This window comes from Molothrus ater, chromosome 17 (genome assembly GCF_012460135.2).
Source record: "Molothrus ater isolate BHLD 08-10-18 breed brown headed cowbird chromosome 17, BPBGC_Mater_1.1, whole genome shotgun sequence".
In the NCBI taxonomy this organism is placed as follows: Eukaryota; Metazoa; Chordata; class Aves; order Passeriformes; family Icteridae; genus Molothrus; species Molothrus ater.
Window position 1 is genome coordinate 9,556,300 of NC_050494.2, and position 17,226 is coordinate 9,573,525.

The following is a 17,226-nucleotide window of genomic DNA, read 5'->3' on the forward strand; positions in this document are numbered from 1 at the left end:
TGGAGTCTGGGTCCCTGGAAAACAGGTTTACGTCTTTCATCTCTGCTATCTCCACAGAAAAGAAGAAAAAAGAAGCCCCAACCCTCAAATATTTTATCTTGCTCTGCAGGACCCAAGCAGATCTCTCCCCAGGGACCATAAATTCTTTCCTGACTGTCACCACTGCTCATGGACTCTGGTGCAGCACATTGGGAGAGTGAGCTTTGTTCCTCCACAGCACAGAGGACATGCCACAAATAATTTAAGGCACCATTTTTCTTGTTATATGACGTTAAATATTCCTTACTTAAAAAAAAAAAAACTCACACCACTTGGCATAAAGTAATATATCCAGTAGAAGGGCAGATGCTGTTTAATAAAAGACACAGCACTTCCCTCTGCTCTGCATCCAACCTCCTGAATCACTTCCAGCCCACTTCCACCTCCCCTGCAAGGTGATGAGATGGGCCAATATCAAGTTCTGTCCTGGGCCAAAACTCTTTAAGGACGTTGTTGCTGCCTCCAATTCAACTGCAGGAAAAAGGAAATTGTGATTTCAGTGCAGCGGATTGAAATGATGGGTGTTTTTAAACCCAGCTTATTTGGGCATCTTCTCCACCTTCAGTATAAGTTGTGAATTCAAATCCTGGAGATGTTGGTGCTGTGGGAGGCTGGGCTGCAGCCCTTCAAGTCATAAAGTTATGGAATCATAAGGTTGGGAAAGACCTCAAAGATCACCGAATCCAGCAATCAAAGGTCAAAGGATGTGTCCTCTGGGCTCACTCTGGTTCCTGTTTGGAGGGTATGATAAAGTCTGGAGCTCTCAATGGTAGTGAAGATTTGGTGGCTGATGGGGAAAGTTCTCTTGCTTTTAGAGAAAAGAGATTGAACCAATAAACCAGCGAAAGAGCAAACTTCAAAATCCTCTGCTCATGTATTTGTTGGATGTCTTTGCAATGGAGAAGCACCAATAAACTGCCCACAAGCAGTGATTACAGGAAAGAAAAGCAGAAGGTGTAAAAGGAAAAATCTGCTTCCTAACTCACTTTCTCACCTCCAGTTTGGGGGCAATGGTGGGATTTTGTTCCCCTGCTCTGTTTCTTCCCTGATACAGAAACAGAATTGGAAAAGAATGATACATAAGCAATTGGCAACCTCAAACCAAACCTCTTGAAAAGCATTTTCTCTGAACTTTCTGTTTCTTTAGTGGACTTTTAGTTTGCCACCAGCTTATCTCATTCCTCCTTTGACCCTGTGAAATGTACCTTCATGTCTTTCTAAAGCTTTGCTTCAGTGCTAAGGTAAATTTAAATTTTATTCTGTGAGCAGGGATTTTTGGAAACAAGACTTTGTATGGACAAATCTTGTGATTTCAAGGCAAAACAGGAGATATTTTCTTGTAAATTTAACTACTGTATTGGCACTCTCGATGTTAGGGCTTTTATCCCCATTTACAATGTATTCTGATTTCTTTGATATTTTCCTTGGTTTTCTGCCTAACCCCCTCCCCCCCTTTTTTTTTTTATTTTATAATTTCCAAGCAATTCGATTTTGGCATCTGCACTTGTGTATTTGTGGGGAAGGATTGGACAATGACTTTCAGATTCCAAGTTTAGTTTGACAGCTTCTTATTCCTTGTAACAATTTCATTTCTAACAGCCAGGAAGCCAATTTTAGAGCAGCACAGAAAGAATTTCATAGGTAGTGTGAACGCAGTCAATGCAAAACCACCTCTGCCCCTGCAATGTAAACACTGAAGCATGTCCATAAATTTAACTATGACTGTTCCAAAGATGTGCTGGTGCTGTTGGCAGGGCTGGTGGCTCAGCATTTTCAAACTGCTGCTTTTTTTGCCTTATTTTTCCTCACTTTCCCATGATTTTTTATGAATGACATAACATGTGTTTCTGTGTTTTTTTGCTTGTGTCCTGGTGGGTTTGATCTGGGTGTATCAGGCATCTGCCTTGCACAGCTCCCATCTCTACCATGTTAATTATGTTGCTCTGCTCTGACATAATAAACACTGAGTGAGTTGTGAATAGATTATTTACGATGCCACCTGAACTCTAAGTAATTATAGCTGTGTAATTTAGCTTCCCCCTATTTCATTTTATATATAATGCAATATTTCAAAATATTCCAGCGCACATCTATCTTTAGCTCTGTGTTTGAATGAATAAATTGTGATTCTCTTTCAAAGGTAATATATCAGCAATGCCCTTAAGGGAGGGTGCTGTAGCTCTGTCAGGAGTGATCCATAAACTAATTCCCACATAAACATAGACAATGGATACAGAGAATGAACACACACCTTCATTCACAGAAAATAATACTGTACTTACCTGTCTGGGTCTGGGTAAGTCTAATATTCTACTGTCAAAGCACTAAAGGAAGGTGTGCAATACATCTCAGCCTAATGGGTTTTAATACAGGACTTTCCCTGCAATTCAAGGTGTTGGGAAAAAATTAGTGTTGGGCAACAAATATTCTGCAGTAAATGGAATTAAAGTATTAATGTTTACAGCTGGAGGTGTAAAATTACTTGTGTGGGGATGTTGTTTGAGGCTGACTGTTGGTATTTGTTCATGGGCTGCAAGGATCCCACTCCAGTGCCTGCTGCTGCAGCCTGGACCTGTGGGAGCCAGACCTGAGCTTTATTGAAGAGTTCTCCAAGGAGGCACAACAAGGGCTGGGCTGTGAGAGACCCTGGCAGAGCTGGTGTGAGCAGGGATGCTGAGGGGCTCTGGACACTTCCTGAGGCATCAGCAGTGCTTGGATGTTGCCAGCACCGTGTCAGGCTGCTGCTCCCTCTTGACCTGGCTCTCTCTGGTCAGCACAAACTTGTGTAGAGTGTTTCAGCTCTGCTCCCTGCTCTGGCTCTCAACAGACTTTGACTTTTGGATCCATGGCCCCAGCCTCCCTTTGTCTCCATTTCTTCATCTGTAAATCCTGTGAAATCCTGTAAAATGCCACTTGCTTCTTAAATGGATGAGGCTACATTTTTCAGTATATTTGAACTAGGGCTGGATGCCTCCCTAGAATGTGTTGAACAAGAAGTTACAGACTTAAATGATCTTTCATACTGAATTAAGAGCCAGAAAATCATAGAATCACAGAATGGAAGGGACCATCTTGTTCCAACCCCCTGCCATGGGCAGGTACAACTTCCACTATCCCAGATTGCTCCAAGTCCCCTCCAGCCCAGCCTTGGACACTTCCAGGGACCCAGAGGCAGCCACAGCTTCTCTGGGCACCCTCTGGCAGGGCCTCAGCACCCTCACAGGGAAGAACTCCTTCCCAATATCCATCTAAACCTACCCTCTGACAGTTTAAAGACACTCCCTCTTGTTCTGTCACTACATGCCCTTGTTCAGTCGACCTCAAATATTTGCATTTTTGTTTTGCAAAGTGCTTTGAGATCCTCATACCAAAAGTAGTGTAAATGCAATGTATATCCTCTTATATCCTTGAAAACCCAACCAGTATGATTTTTTCCCTCATTTTTATTTCCACAGAGCCTTCTGGGCTCATTCTTGTGGTCTCTCCACATAAAGCCCTGGTTGGTGACAGTGGCTGTGAATAGGGGAGCAATCCCACCCAGGGCTCCTGGAGTACCGAGGATGTGCACACATATATGTCATTAAAAGATACTTAAGAGAGCCAGAATCTCCTTTTTTTTCTCTTTTTCTTTTTTTTTTCTTTTTTTTTTTAATTAAAAATGTCAGGATTCAAACTTTACATGGGATTTGTGATGGCTCCAATTCCCAGTTGGCATGTGTGAGGCAGCACCCAGGAGATTCGAGGTTTCCATGACATCATACGGTAACTGTGAGCCTAACAGTTAATTAAATACTATATCCATGTATTCTAGTTAATTGATGCTTCCTTTACATGGTTTATTGTGCTGCAAACTGGTATTGCTTCTGTCTCAGTGAGCAAACACAGAGAGGGAGCGGGAGAAGGGGACGGTGGGATGCTCCTGCTGGCGGCTGGGGAGAGGGAGCTGTTGGCACAGGGCTCCGTGCCCAGGGGCATCCTCGAGGAGAGCCCAGCGTCACCTGCACACCAGGGGCTGGAGGTGGCTCTGCGGGTCAGATGGAGATCTTTTATGAATGAGCTGAGCCGAGCCTTGGGAATGAAGTGCAGGCACAAGCAAGCTGTGCCCTTTTTTTTTTTTTTTTTCCTCAAGTCCAGCTTTGTCTGGGGTTTCTGTTTATGCAGCAGAGGATGCGCAGAGGAGGGTGCTCCCTCCTTGTGTTCGTGCAGTGCACAAAGGTGGCATCACCTCTGTGGCAACTGTGCTGCAGGAATGTGACTGGGATAAAGCTGGACCTCTCCTGCCTTAAGGGAGGAGGCAAAAATATCATCTTCATTTTCTCAGAAAACAGAAGTATTTAAGTCAGGCAGTGCAGCTTTATTGGGAGTTGGTAAGATAACACGATGTGGCAGCGGGGTCTGAGCACTGACCTGCAGCAGCACACCTCAGTCTCTGGCAGCTCTCCTAAAGGGTGTTGAAGCCCTCAAGAAAGAGCAAGCCCAGGTGGGCTGCTGTGGTCAGGCCACCTGCAGAAAAGGGTGGGGCACATCATCAGGCTTGCCTGCAGAGGTGAGCACAGTGTTAAATGATGTGCCCACAGTGAGCACGACCTTGTCCACTGACAGCACAGCTGTGTCAGTGTGGAGAGATGATAAAAATTCAAAGTGCCCACAAAAATGCTGCCTGATATCTGCCCCTTTCCTGCCAGCTCCTGCTGGCAAAAGTCCAGGTCTGCTTTATCCTGCTTGTGTGCCTCAGGGTATACTCACCTGTTCTTAAGCTTGAGGCTCAAATGCTGCTGCAAGAAGGAAAGAAAATATTTTTGTTTCAGGGATTTCAATCCAGAATGTAATTTCAGCAGCTTTTTACCAGGAGCTCATTTGGCTCATAGTCTCAGACTGTGACAGATTTTCTAGTCTCCTGATCTGACCTTCCACAGCACTGGGGTGATTTGTGTGGCTGTGTGTGGGAAGGAGAAGAGGATTTGTTCAATGCTGAAATAGGACTGAGAGCATTTAATTCATAGACAATGAAAAAACCCTGGTTTTGGCTCAGACTCCAGATGTGAAGCTTTAAGACACATCTGTACACTGCTGTGCATTGCTGATACTGGAGCTCCTAAAGCATTGAGACACTGTCAAGTTGGTATCAGGAGCATTTCTTCATTTAAACTCCCAAGAAAAAGCTATTCTGGGTGTTTCAAATGAGAATGTTTGAAGAAAAATATCACACCCTGTATGAAAACCGAACACTGGTTGCCTTTTCTCTCTTCCTCTTTGTCCTCTTCTCACTTTTTCTTTCTCACCAAAGGTATAATTCCTCTTCTGAAAGAAGGTGGAGTACTGCAAGTGCAATAAGAAACATTTCTAAGGATGGCTTTGCAAGGTTTCCACATTTGCTCTCTCGTGGCAGCTTCCAGGGTGTGTTTTTTCAAGCTCACAGCTCTTGTCCACTTGCAGCTCTGTATTTCTGGTGAGGTGAAGAAACGCTCTGAGAGCCATCACCCCCAAAAGGTTTCCTTGTTGCTGCTGGCCTGGCCTCCTTCCAAAAGGCAAAGTGGTCCCAGCCCCGTGAACAGACACTGTAGGTGAAGCCAGTTCAGATGGAGGGAGAAATGAAAGACATTTACATCCCATTTCAGTAATACCCCTCCAAATCATCACCTCTCTGATCCTACCACCATGCCAAGTGCTGCAATGGTGGTGCACTTTGGAAAATAGTGCTGTCTTCTATTAAAGGTAGGTATTTTTTTCTGTAATTCTCTTTAGTGTTGCCTTTAGAGGCCCCTCTATGTGGCTCCTTTCACTTCTAATTACTGCACTAGGAGATTACAGAGTGGTGCTGGCGACAGAGAGAGAGAGGAAGGGGGAGGAATGGGATGGTGGAGAGGGAAAGATTTCTGTGGTAATTTGCATTTAAAGCTGGCACTCAGCATTATATCTCCCTGTTCACCCATTGTCTATAAACATTTTAGCTCTTCCTTCTGCCTCATCAGAATGAATTAAGCATTTTCATTGCACCACCAGCCTAATTAGAGTCATTTACTATGTTGACACAAAGGGTTTTTTTATGAGCATCTCAGCTTTAATACACTACAGCAACATTGGAAACCTCCGATCAAAAGGTAAATGTTTGGGGGTCAGAGATATTTTTCAACATTCTCCCAAGAATACAAACAACTTCCTGGGGAGGCGGCGCGCGCGTGCGGCTCTGCCGGGGCCGCGGGGAGCCGGTGCCAGGGCACTCCTGTGCTGCTCCTGCCTCCCACTTGCACTTCTTGGAAGGGCTTGGTTCAGCACAGAGGTGCCTCTGAGCTCTGCAGGTGCTGAGCAGCACAAAGGTGTTGGTGGGTGAAGCCAAAGGGCAGATCCTTGGCAGGGATGGAGGGGCTCACAGACATGGGCTCCTCTCAGCCTGGAAAGTCTCTGCACTTTGGGTGTATCTGAGTTGTGATGGATCTCAGGGTTTCCTTGGAGCTGGGATCTCCACGTGGGCAGTCCGTGCACTGAGCTGTTGAGATTTTGAAGGGGTTTTCATGTCTTGTAGGCACAATATCAAGTGAGTCAATGCAAAACCTCTTGCACCCTTCATCAGGACAAGATAGCAGGGTGTGAATTCTTCTGGATTTTTTGAGTTCACATGCACACCAAAGAGATGAATGTGGCCTTAAATCCTGGAGGCTTTGACTCTCTAGCCTGCCTTTAAAACTTGTTTCTATTGGCCTAGGAAAGTTACATCAGTCACAACCAAACCCCAGAGAGTAGGAAATGGTTTCATCTTGGTTTCAAAGTTCAGAGAGGCAATGCTCTGTCACAACAGTGTCACCTTTGTGCTGAGTGAATTAGTCACACCTCAGAAATCTGCCAGAGATCTTAGGAATTTGTGTATGTTTACAGAATTGCAAATATTTTCCGCTAGTTATGCGAGTCATATTTACCAGTTTAGAGTCCTCAGGTTCAGCTTTTCCAAATTGCTGTGACATTTCATATCTTTATCATGTCTGATCTCTTCTTGGATTGTTTCTATGAAGATGTATTTGCTCAAGGCAGGAAGCCCATGTTGCTGCTAAAGAAGATTGGATATTCTGAGCCTTCTCTTCACCTGGCTGAACTGTCCTGGCTTTCTCAGCCTTTCCTTTTAGGAGACAAAACCTGGGCCCTTCACCATCCTTGTGGTCCTTCACTGAATTTCCTGGGTATTCACATCTCCCTTGTACTGGACAGCCTGGTGGTGCTGGAGAAGTTCCATGCAGGGGAACAGCTTGAATAGCTGAGGCTCTTCCAGTGATAATCATGATTCCAACCATGGTCATACCAGGAGATCTTTGGATCAAACCTCTCCCAGAGCAGCTCTGTGCTCTGTGGTGCTCCTGTCTGTTGCTCTCTAACACAGAAGTTGCTTTGCAATAGTCCATGAGATCAGCTGCCCTCTGTTTTACTCTGTGTAAAAAAAATGTGTAGTAGATGTGAGTTGAGAGAATGAGAACCTAAATCAGCTTTCTGGACCTTTAAGGGTCTTGGATTCCTTTTGTGGTTAAATGCAGCATTTGCTTGGTCTGTAGGACTGGCTTCAGTTTCTAAAGGGTTTAATGCTTTCTCCATGGGGACAGTGTTCATTTCCTTTTGGCAGGTGCTTTTATCTTTAGGAAAGGGAAGCTGAATGTCCTAATCTTCTAGAATCTCTATGTCACTAGATCCTAGAGCAGTCCTTGCTCTGCATCCCCTCCCCAGTGTCACTGCCATGCTCACTGCTCCACGGGGTCAGAGCTGTCCTCATCCCACACGCTGTGCAGCATGGCACAACTCAAGGGGCACCTACAACCTTTAAGTTAAGAGTGTGAATGTCAATATTTCCTCGTGGTAAGAGCTGTTATGGCCTCACACACTGCCTCAAACCCTTTCCCCCTCCTTGCGTGCGGTGCTGGAGCTCTCCCGTGTTCCTGTGCGTCCGTGTTGGTGTCCATGTGTAGGCACACATAAGCTGGCCACCAGCTTGTTCTCTTCTGGGAAATTAAATACTTATTTCCATAATCCTGCCAGGCCTAGATAAAGCCTGATGCTTCCCCTGAACTCCTTAAACCAGTTGCTCTGCTTAGCCCTGTGCTGTCCAGGTTAGGGCCAAATTTCAGCCAAAGTGAACAGCTCCTACAGCACCTTAGAGCAGCTGGATGGTCTGAAGGTAAAGCCTGATCTTAGAAATGTATCCCTGGGATCACCAGAGCCTCAGGCATTTCTAGCTACATCTGCATCTTGTAATTATTCCACAGACTAAAAGGAAAAGCGAAGTGCTGCTTTAATTTATACATTTTCTGGCCTCTGCATTTGTTTCTTAGTCAGAGACTAATGGTTAGACCACTGGACTGGAACCCAAGAGACCTCATTTATTTCAGACTACACTACCAACCTGCTGGGGAGCTCTAGCTGAGCCTTCCCTTTCCCTCTGCTGCTGTTTCCCCTCCACAAGGAGGATGTAGCAATTGTGAACTTGTTAGTAAAGTTTCTAATAAAATAGCACCAAGTGAGATAAAGCATTAATAATATTGTCCAGCCAAAAAAAAATATAAAAATTTAGGCACCAAATTTTTAGAGGGGTTCGTTAGTTACCACATTATTTACATGCTAGTAGTAGGGGAGAAATTGTTTTTTCCCTTATTGATTCTTTTTAATCCCTCTGCTAGATGCTTTGAATGTCCAGAGACCCAAAACTCAGCACCAGGGCTAAGGTGGCTCCTCCAGAGCCTGGAGGAGGGGGAGAAGGAGCAAGGGTGGGGGCTGAAGAGGAGGGGAAGGTGTTAGAGGGGGAATATTGGATGGGAAAATAGAGCAGAGTGGGCAGATTGGAGAGCGACAGATTGTGAAAGCGGGGGAGAGAGAGAGAGAGAGAGAGAGAGAGAGAGAGAGAGAGAGAGGAGAAGAGATCCTATTAGAAATACCATGTGTGTGCCTGCATGGAGGGCTGTGCACGCAGGGAGGAAGGGACGCGGCGTCTCCTGCAATATTATTCAAGCAATCACATGAATCCTGTATTAGATAACTCCTCTGGTTGGTTAGCACTGCGAGGGCTGCAAACGTGTTCTGCTTTAATCCCAGACACAGCACGTTCTTAATCTCAAACGCATCAGGCTTGTCCTGGAGGGTTCTGGGGGGGCTCTTTCTTTTTGCAGGAGCAGGGACGTGTAGGAGTTCAGGGTCTCAGCGGCCTCGGGGTGCTCCTGCTCTTGGGGTTTATTCAGCATCAGCTTTCCAGGATGGAGGAATTTGTTCTGCCTGGGAAAATGGCACTGCCCTGACACAATGTTGGGCGGGGAATAGCCTCCTGGAAAATATGGCATTTTGAAAGAGGGTTAGAAAAACCCCAAGCCTCCCTCTTAAATTGTTGAAAACCCCAAACTTTAAGGGTCTGAGTTAAACAGGAGAAACATGAGAAATGTTGAAATCGGACTCAAAACCCCGTATTGACACCATCAGCCTTAATTTACCCCAGAGTACAGAAATAAAAATTCATAGAGACATGATGAAAGGCTGAGAGTATCAGACAGGAATCCAGAGACTTAACCCTGAATTTACTGCTCCCGCAATGGGTTTGTGCTCAGAATATTTTCCATTGTGCAGATGTAGATTTTCAGTTTGTTTTTTTTGTGGGGAGGTTTTTTTTAATAGTTTAATGAATTTGCAATGTATCTTAGAACCAGAATAGATACAGTTTACTATCATTTCCCTGTGTGTGTGTGTGAATATTCACATACATGTCTTTGAGCATTTTTTCATTGGCATCATTCACAATATAAGTACAATATTTATGTTGCTCTTGTGTACATTTCAAGTTAAAATTCTTTTCACAGCTTGGGGATGTACATTTTACCCAGTATAACATTATTTAAAAAAAAAAAATCATCCTCCAAGTAGAAAAAGAGAATTTGATTCACATGGAAGGGGGACAAAGTGAATTGGCAAATTGTGGGCAGGTGCTGGGCCAGCTTCCTCCACATGAATTTGTTAATGCGTCTTAATCCTGACCTGCAACACCCTGCCTGGCTAATGCTGTGGCCTCTCATGACCAGGAATTGCAGACTGCTGAGTTGTGTGGCACTGGGCTGGGATTTTGCCTTTTTCTTTCATTTTTTCCCTGTGTTGTAGGTTGCTGACTACATTTCATTTGTGACCTACATAGGATTTGAATCCAGTTCTCTAAATTTTTTGTGAGAATGGAATTACTCCACTTCTCTTTGTGTGCGTGTACATCTATGCTTGCACATTGCCCCCTGTGAAGAAATTTCCACTGCACAGGGATGAAAAAATATTATTTTGAAACAGAGCCCCCAGTCTATATTTCTTTAAATTGAACGTGGCAGCTCAACACGCTCCCCTTCCTTTTCTTTTGCTGCTCTCTTAATTTGTAAATGGGTAATTATTTGTTGGGGGTTTTTCTTCAGATTTGGGTGGATGCAATGTGGAGCTGAGTGTTGCTATGCAGATTCCTGGTTTTGATGGCAGGAACATAAAGCTCTGCAAAGAAGGGCGTCATCTCGGCAATCCGGGGACGCGCGCTCCGGCTCGTGCCTGTGATTTCATCCTTGCAGCAGCGTTCCCCACCCGGCCGAGGTGACTCCCTGAGCCCAAACAGGGGCTGGATCTTGGGCTGCAGATGAGCAGATTAAAAGTTGGGATAATGGTGTTAATGACAGTGGACACGCGGCGGGATTGCGGGGAAGCGCCACGTCGCACTCCCAAAATACGATTTGTGTAGGGAAGCGCTGTCATTCCCTGGTTTCTGTGTTTTGGTGGAGAAGCAACTGTCTGTTTTTATAACTGTGTATCTAAAAACCAGTGTAAATATATGCATCATCCTGCAAAATAATAGAGAAACCAGTCCATCCATGGAGTCAATAGAATAGAAACTGAACATTTTTTCGTTTGCACTTACAAAAAATGCAAACTTCCCCCACAGAGTTATCCTCTCATTTCATTTCTCTTTTGCTATTTTTTTCTCTGGTTTTTTGCTCACATGTAGCTGAATTCAACAAACAATATTGAAATCAGTGTTGTCCCTGCCCCGCTGTACACTCTGCCTTTTGCTGTGTGTTTTTCCTTCAGCTGCTGACAAAGGCGAGAACCCAAATGCTGGGTGATTATGGTCAGGTTTTCCAATCTTTCTATCAGATCTCTTACTTCAAAGTATTAATAACTCCATTCCAGGAGAGTCATAACTGTCATGTAAATGCATCTTTCCCTGTATACATAATACAGGAACCTTAGAGAGTTTTCAGAACAAGCCAAAGAACATGGTGAAAATTTATGTATTTTCCCAGGCTAGGTTGTAAGGGCTGGATTCACAAATGTGGACTATTTTTTTTTTTTTTTTGCCAACAAATTTTCATTTATTTTTAATTTAATCACATGTTTTAGTTTTCAGGCACATTCTGAAAAATGATCTTTATAAAATATGCAGTCCTCTTCACAGTCTTATTACATCACTACTGCACTGGGAGAGACATCTCTCTAAATTGAAAACCATCTTTAATGAATTGTTGTTTTATTTTAGGATCCCTTTAGGTTTCCTAGAACATTCAGTCTGAGTTGTCTGTCTGAAGGAATTCGGACCTAACAAATCAAAATAAAAAAATATTCTGCAGCCCTTGACCTGGATCACAGCAACCCCCTGTGTTATAAAACAAAGGGCTGTGGTGATGGGGGGAAATCCCACTGTGAAGTAGAAAATCAGCATTATTGCTTAGCTGCGGATTTGGAATCAAATCACATGTAAGATTTTAAAATTTGATGGAAAACTGTGACCTTCTACTTTACCTGCAACTATAGTGGAAGACAGTGACCCTAGAAGAATGTGATTTATTGGTGAGATAAAGTGAGCTGTAAAATATGAGGAGGATGGGTTATTGTCAGTAAAAAGCATAAAGACAAGGGAAAAAAAAAATCTGAACCTTAATTGCCAGTGAAGGAAATATAGAGGAGGAAAGAGGGAGATGAAGGGGAGAACAAGAGCATCCCCAGTGGCAAAATGGTTAAAAGAGACGACTAAAATCCAGCAAAAAATCAAGCAGTCAAGTAGTTAATTGACTTTGCTTTAATCAGCCCAATGAATATTCATTAGTGTGCTGGTCCTAATCATGGGGGCCATGTTGTCCGCATTTAGCAAGCGCACGCTCAGCATCATGCATGCCTCAACAGCTTCCCTTCCTCTCCGCACTGACATTAAATTTAGAGGCTTTGCGCCTTCCCAGCTCGAAGGGAGCGGGATTGGCCCAGCTGCTCGCTCCGAGATGCCATAGCAACCCCTGGCTCGTTGCCTTGGAAACATTTTTTTTAATTTTTTTTTTTTTTTTTTTTTTTTTTTTTTTTTTTTTTTTTTTTTGTGAGGGCCTGAGCCAGTAATCCATAGGCTTAACGTAGAAAATATGTCTTTGTGGGGCATGTGTGTATAGATATAGAGATGTAAGGCAGAGATTGAATGGGCGGAAGGCGAGCGCGTCTTCCATTGTGTGGCTTTCACGGCAGGAATGGGGTGAGGGATCTCCTCCTCCACAGCCCAAGCTCTGCTTTGGGTTATGAGCTTTACATTTTCTATTTTATTTTATTTAAATTAAAAATGCATCAGCTCTCTCAGTTCATTTCCAGACCCGTTCAAAGGGAGGAGGAATATTTCTCTCTGCCGTAACCCTCCCCACCCCAGGAAGAAGCAGCGAGTGCTTTAGGGGCTATAGGACCCTATTATCCACATCGAGTTGAAGTTCCTCCTCCTGAAGGAGGTGGGTCTGGAAATGAGCTGCCCCATAAATCAATGGAGAAGCGCAGGCATGGAGCTGGAGTCACGGAGCGGTGAGTGCGGCTGCCGCTCCTCACGTTCCGGCTGCTTCTCCCTTTGCGCGAGCAGGGGGAGGCTCCTGCTGGAGATTGGTTCAGCCAACGCAGCTCCAATCCCACTCCAGTCTCTCAATATTCCAGATGTTGCTGGGGAAAAAATTATGATGTCCTGATCCTGGTGTTTTAGGAGTAGTTTGTGTTTCTGCCTCCCTCAAAGAAAAGAATTGAAAAAGCAGCAAAGTCCCCAGCTGTGTCAGACCCAGCATTATGGGCTTTAAGAATAGAATTTAAAAGCAAGGAAAAAAAAAAAAAGCCAAAAAACAAACCACTCTAATATATTCAGAATGCCTGCAAGGAATTTTGGAGCTGGGAAATCCAAATGGTTAATGTTGTCTGGTAAATGAAGCTCATCCCTTAAAGCAAATTAAAAAAAAAAACCCCAAAAACAGTCCTGACCCAGTGAGGCATCATCTCCAGCAGAACAAAACAGCTGCAGGGAAAATGCGCAAAAACAACCCGTCCTCTTTGGACTCGGGCTGTGCGCGTGCGAGGTGCCTTGTAAAACACTCAGGGTAAAGATGAAAGCTGCACAGGAATCCAGAAATAGTCCTGCAGAAGATTAAGCAATAGGTACTTTCAAAAAAGCATTAGTAGTTTCCTAATATCTATCATGACTTTTTTTTTTTTTAATAGCTCTTAAGATAGAGCAGAAATGGCTACAAGTGAGAAACTAATTCAGAAGCTGCGAGAGGAATTGGGTTTGGTCTCTACGAGAGGTTTTTTTTAATGTTTCTATTATCGTTATCTTAAATTATTCAAAAGTGTCATTTTGAGCTCGCAGTGCAGGCACGTGGTTTAATGAAAGCAGAAGAAGAAGGATCCTCCTTATTGAAAAAAAAAAAAAACCCAGGAGGTGCATTGTCCCATCTCCTGCCACCTGTGATGGGAAAGGTCCTGCTGGTTCAGCATCGTGTCCTGAGGGGAGCATGAGTGGAAAACAGGGCTCATTTATTTGGCCCATCAGGAAAATATTCTGTAAAGATGCTAAAACTGTGGGTACGGTCAGGGCTTGTTACCAGGGCAGCATAGAAAGGGACAAACTTTATTTACCCCTGATTCTCATGTCCTGAATGGCACTAAAACCCCATTAGACATCTCTAGAGAGTGTAGGGCTCAGGATGTCAGATTTTGATTTGGGCAATGGTCCAGACACCAGTTCTGGCCAGCGCGGGTGGGAAATTGTGCCTCAACATCTGTATCTGCACAGAAGAAGATAAGGTTAATCAGCCTCCAGTTCCCCATCAAAGAGAACTACTGTGGTTTGCAACATTTTTAAGTGTGAAAGGAAAAAAATCTGCCACCCACGACCAAATGTCAAGATTGAAGGCTCGTGGCTTGATCTCCAAGGTCTTCAGCAGCTTCCATCTGGCTCGGGCAGCCCTGCTGCCATCCTGAGCACAGCTCAGTGGGGGTCATTTCCGGTAGGAAAAGATGGATATTTTGGGAGAAAGAAGGATAAGATGGCTTTTAGAGGGTATTTCATTCGTTTCTTTGCGGCTTGGTTTTTGTTGTTTTGTATTTGCTTTGGTTTGTTTGCTTTTTTAAAATAAAATTTAAATTCACCAGTAATTATAGCTGCAAGAATGGAGAGGAGAGAGAATGGTGAAATGCATGAATCAAGAAAGAGCTGATTTAAAGCAGCCTATCAGAGCTCTTGGGAAGGATCATTTTATCCCAAGAAGCATCGAGGCAGAAGGACTCATAGGATCCAAGAGTGGCAGAGCACTGATGTGAGACAAAGAGCTCCTGGGGAGGGAGGGAGGGAGTGAGGAAGAAAAGTAGGTTAAAAAAATATTGACAGTGAATTTCCAGGGGAAATTTTTAATCTTGATAGATCCATTTCTCTACAAAAATTGTTTTGGGAAATTTCTCAAATGTGTTTAGGAAGTCCAGACCAAAGTACACTAGAGAAAATCCTTCCTGTAGCCGTACTAAGGAGCATTTATTAAAAGAATACCATAATGGGAACGATTTTATTTTTGTGCTCATATTTTGTTGATTCAAATCTCTGAATGGAGTCTACTTCCTCGTGGGTAATTTTGAGAGCTGTTTGTGGTCTATTGAAAAGACATGATCAATTATTTTTGTATGGAGAATATACAGTCAAACACTGAGCATGGTGAGCTGCCCTTAGGCCAGTAGTGCCATGAGCTTGGCATCTCCTCCTGGGGCTTTCCTGTGGTTTGAATCTGGTACAAATTACTATGGAGGTGAAGGACAGGACTGTTGCTCTTGGAAATCTTGAAAATGGAGGCAAAAAAAAGGCAATGAGCCCCTGCTTGCAAGGCAAGGCAATGTTGCTCAGAGGACCCACCTCTGCATTCAGAAATGGTTGAGCAGTTTGCCATGGTGCTGGTGGAAATGCATGAAATTGCCCTGGTTTGTATTGGGGATCATCTTGCAGGTGGTGATGGTACCTGGAAATTCATCCTTTGTTAACCTGGTATTGTTTTAATTGTTCTCTTGGGGAATGGAAAAATATACTGAATTTGGTGATAAACTGCCCTGGTGAAAATGGTGAGATGTCTTGGGGCAGTTTTGGGCCAGCCTCATTTCAAATGTAGCAAAAGGCAAGAAAGCAAAGAGCTGGAAGGAAAAGAACTGTTCTCCAAGTGAATAAAGATCAAAGAACTGATGTTGTCCAACAAAAATGAGGATACACCTATGGAGAATATTTTCTTGCAAAATTGAATCTGAACAGCTCTAATACTATGCAAAGATAAAAATAAAGCCTTTAGAGCTTTTAAAAATGGTATACTGATATAATTTTTTCTTTTGATTTGTTCTTACAGTATTTTCCATTTTTTTTTCCTTAGCTACAAAAAGTCCAGTGCTCCTGAGGAACAAGAAACCCCCCAAGCTTAACCCGCCAAAAAGCAAGGTAAGCATGATTAGTTTTTCTTTTTCCTTCATTCTTAAGTTACCAGTAACTGAGGGTTTTTTTAGTGGAAACTGATCTTGGGGTACAACAGCATTATATCTGCTGAGCCACAGAACAAGTGTGTGCACAGAAAAATGCTTTTTGTGTTAGTGCTGCAAACCCAGAGCAATGTTCCTCCCCAGGTGTGCCCGAGGAAGATGCGCACACCACAGACAGAGCACATTTGAGATGGCTGCTCCCTCCTCCCGAAGGCTGCTCAGAAAAGCACCAAGCAGCACTGCTGGTGCCATTTCACGCCTGGTGCCTTCACTAAAGCTGGAGGCAGAGCAGGCAGGGAGCTGGGGGTCAAGGGCCAGCTCAGCTCGATGCATCACACAGCCTCCCTTCAAATCTTACCTGCCCAACCTGCAAAGCTTTTGCAGCGAGGCAGAGCACAAACCAATCCCCCTCTGCGATTAAAGATGGAAAAATCCCTTCTTTTATGCAATTGTGTCTCTTCTCATCTCTATTTTTGTCATTGGCTGACAGGGTGGGAAGAGAGAAGGAAAGGATGGGTAGGGAGGCACCAGAGAGAGGAAAATTACCACCAGGTCAGGCAATTGAAGTGAGAAGGGAGAGAGAAGGAGAAAACAGAGGCTAATTCCTGAAACTGCCCCCTGCAAAGAGAGTTCAGACTCCTTTCCACGTGCTTGAGCCAGGATCATAAAGCCCTAACTTAAGCAGGTTTCTCTTCCAAGAAGGACTCATCTCCTTCCTGAAAGCAGCAACATAAGCAATGTGCTTCTGAAAATACAGCCCCAGTGGTGGTGGGTGTGAGGCTGCTGCTCTGCTCTCAGTTTTATCCTAAACTCCTGGGCTATCAGGCAGCCAGGTGCTTCTATGTCTCTCAAGAAATTCAGATACCAATTGCAAACACAGTTCAGGGAGTAAGGAATGGGCTACTTTGTGCCCAGCAGCCTTCCCTCAGCCATGGCATGCTCCAAGCAGAGGGGCAAACCCAAAGGTGCCACCCACCTTCTGCTTGCAAACCATGGCAGTGCTGCAGAGATTTGTGTTGGGTTATTTCCTGCTGAAATGGGGAGAGTGCTTCTCTCGGGTTTTTCAATTAAGGAAGTTGTCTAAAGGTTGAGATTTCATAGAAATTTGGGTTTGGCTTGGAAGGACTGGTTTCTTCACTGAGAACCTCACTACTGTTCAGCTAACTGCGAAGTCTCAAATGAGGAAGAATGTGTTGTGTTAAATAGTTCTGCAGAACAATGATTTCTGGAAAACAAAACAACAGTGACCAGAAAGAAAACCCCAACAAACAAAATAATATTTATTTCTGCCATGGAAGCTCTGTGAACTGAAAATGGGATGTTTTGTTTTGCTGGGCTTGTGTGCAGAAAGTGATTGTATCCAGTTGCAGACAAAAATTACATCTAGGCCTTGGAAGGGGGAAAAGGAGGGTG

General features: G+C 44.0%; 1 long non-coding RNA gene across 1 annotated transcript in view; it reads left to right on the forward strand.

The window, feature by feature from the left end:
* Positions 1-17,226, forward strand: part of LOC118694401 (uncharacterized) — a 175,780-nt gene that overhangs the window by 31,412 nt on the left and 127,142 nt on the right. The window contains exon 2 of the long non-coding RNA XR_004981424.2: positions 15,711-15,775. This is a non-coding gene — a long non-coding RNA (uncharacterized LOC118694401). The remainder of the gene's footprint in view (positions 1-15,710; positions 15,776-17,226) is intronic.